The sequence below is a fragment of the Microtus ochrogaster genome, chromosome 16, assembly GCF_000317375.1.
Source record: "Microtus ochrogaster isolate Prairie Vole_2 chromosome 16, MicOch1.0, whole genome shotgun sequence".
Taxonomy (NCBI): Eukaryota; Metazoa; Chordata; class Mammalia; order Rodentia; family Cricetidae; genus Microtus; species Microtus ochrogaster.
The window spans coordinates 17,079,521-17,082,665 of NC_022018.1; positions in this window are offsets into that span (position 1 = coordinate 17,079,521).

The following is a 3,145-nucleotide window of genomic DNA, read 5'->3' on the forward strand; positions in this document are numbered from 1 at the left end:
TGCACCACCATCGCCCGGCTCAATATGTTTTTTCCTACTATGAAAAAATGTGATTGCTCAGCAGGCAGCAGGTGTGCATCAGAGAGAACACCCACACCAGTCCTAGCCTCACAGCCCCGACATAAACACAGAAAAAGAAAAATGACGATGTTGGTGCTTTAGTTAGATGATGAAGCTATTGACCTGGAGGCCTAGCTCAGCTAATTTACAACTTCAAGAGGTTAACCTTGAATGGCGCTAACTGTTGCTTCAGGGGGAGAGACGCTTTATAAACAGAAGGAGAATAACAGTAAACTTTGCGTTCTCAGTGTGTCATGGTCTGAAAGTGGCCTCCAAAATTTGATACTTTGAAACATAATTTTGAGCAGTGCTATCAGGAGGAAAGGCTGGGGGAGATAGTGAGGACCTGGGACTCTGCCCCTCTGAGTGAGATTGGCAACCCTACAAGTGATCTTTTCTCCACACAAGGACACACAGATGCTTTTGTCTAGGAGGACGAAGCCTCACTAAACTGAACCTACCAGCTTCTTGACCCGGTTCTTCTCAGCATCCAGATTGTGGGCAATGCAGCATCTCATTTATAAACTCCAGTTTGAAGTATTCTGTTCTTGAAACCTAAGTGGATCCAAACACATTCCAAATCATTTTTCTATATGACTCAGTTTAGGAAGGCGTGTTTCAGATAATGCACACCAGCCTTTTAGCAACCTGGTACCTAGTGAACAAGATTCACTGTGGGCGGGCAGTTACTATTCATTGTTTAGAGGCCAACGAGATGATTAATAAATGCCTCTTCAAACAAAGTGAAGGAAGATACATTTCATAAACATTGCATGTTGGAAAGTAACTAGCATGGTAGAGTCTTTTAAATATTTTAATTAAATTTCTTCAGGGCATGGTGGCACAAGCCTTTAGTACCAGAACTTGGGAGGGAAGGATGGGCAGTCTCTGAGTTCAAAGCTATCTTGACCTACAGAAAGAATTCCAGGCCAGTCAGGGCTACAAGTGAAACCCTGTCTCAAAACAAAAAAACAAGCAAATAAACATAACAAATTTACTTTAAGTGTGTTTTTTTTTTATTGTGTGGGTGGGGGGCGACTGTGCCATGGTGCACAGATGCCCGTCAGAGGACAACCTACAAGCGTGGACTCTCTATTATACTTTGGAGATCTGGGAGCTGAACTTAGGTCATTAGGCTCGGCTATCAGTGCCTTCACCATGCTAAGCCATCTTGTCAACTCATAGGCTTAGATTCTTTCTTCCTTTTTTATGTGCATTCATGTTTCATCCTACATGTATATCTGTGTAAGGGTGTTGGAGCAACAGTTGTGTGCTGCCATGTGGATGCTGAGACTTGAACCCAGGTTCTTGGGAAGGACAATCAGTGCTCTTAACCACTGAGCCTCATCTCCAGCCCCAGTTTTAGATTCTCACAGCTCTCACTAAACTGATTACTACTCAGCATTTACCTGATAGTATTCACCTAGCAGTTTCTGTGATTCAGAATGAACTGTATTCAAACACCACTATTTATTTAGCTATGAGCAAGTAGCCTCAGAACAGGACCTATGTCACTGTTTTATTAATAAATTCCCATGTATTATTTCACCTTTGATCTTTTGAGATGAGAAGGTGGCAGGTTGCCATAAATTATCTCATAATTATATGAAGCCAGCAAGACCATGCTCGCACGACTGTCCAGGTCAGCTAGACCATCTGATGATTGACTGTCTGCCCTGAGATGGGTCTGACAGACAGACAGACTCCGCACTGCAGGGCGATAGGGAGACATAGTGCTGCTCCACCGCTGGTCACGGAGGGTCGTTGCGCACATCTGGTGACAACACAGTGTGATGCCACTTTCAAATCAGTCTTGGGGAGACAACTTCCTGTTTGCATCAAACCTAAATGATGCTTCTACCAATTTCTTTGAAATTATACCTTTCAAGTAGCTGTTCCCCTGAATGTGTGAAGAGGGAAGAGAGAGAAATTATCTGGAGTCCCATGGTGCCTAGCGAAATTCAGAGCTGCTTGGTGCAGCCCTGGGAGACAGGAGGACCCTTAAATAAACCCATGTTCCAGAGTCAGTGAGATGGCTCAGTGGGCAGAGGTTCGCCACCAAACCTGAGGACCTGAGTTTTACTTCTAAGTCTACATAGTAAAAGGAGAAAACCAACTCCTGTAAGTTCTCTCTGACTTCTGCACCTGTGTGGTGGCACTAAATACCACCCCTGCCACTAAATAAATAAATAGACAAATAACTATGGCAATTTAAAAAAATAAGAAATCCATGGTATGTTCTCAGCCTTCATGTGACTCCATCTAAACCTTCCTGGGTGTCTGGTCCTCCATCCCCTGCTCCCTTCAGAGTCACCATGCTCTGGGTGACCAAAGCAGACCCTGTGTCTCCCATTCAAACCGCTGCAAGAATACATTGCCGAGTCGTAGAAGTGAGCAGAGCGATCAAAAATGTCAGCTGGATGTCCCTACAAACTACTTCTTCCCAAGCCATCTCAGCAAATGGGATTCCAATAAACTTTTATTTTCACATTTAATAACCAGTTATAAAAACCACAGGCTGCATACTGATTATGTTTATAAGGACCAAAGAAAGAAAAAGGTATTTGAAATGTTTGTTTTATGTCTATGTGTATTGTGGAGAAACATGATTGGGTGGGTTACCAATTTTAAAACTTTCTAGAGGAAAAATGCACTGGACTGATATTTAGGTAAGAAAATAAAATATAACATAGTTATTAAAAATAAAGGCTCTAACTTTTAAGGAATTTCTGTGTTTAATGAGTAATTCTAGGTAGCACAAAGACGTAGTTAGTGTTATATTTTAGAATCCGAATGTAAAGAGAACAAGAAAGATTTATTTGTCATTGATAATAATATTTGTAGTAAACTAAAGACATACTTTGTAACTACTTGTTTTTACAGTGACAATTTTAGATGTCAACCTAAAAGTAGAGGGGCATGGAACACAAAGCTTAGAGGTTGACTTTTAAAACTAAGTAGATTAGTGGGTGAGAGGAGGAAGGAAGGAAGGAGACACTCTACAGTGAGTGAGCAAACACCCTGGGGAGACACTCTACAGTGAGTGAGCAAACACCCTGGGGAGACACTCTACAGTGAGTGAGCA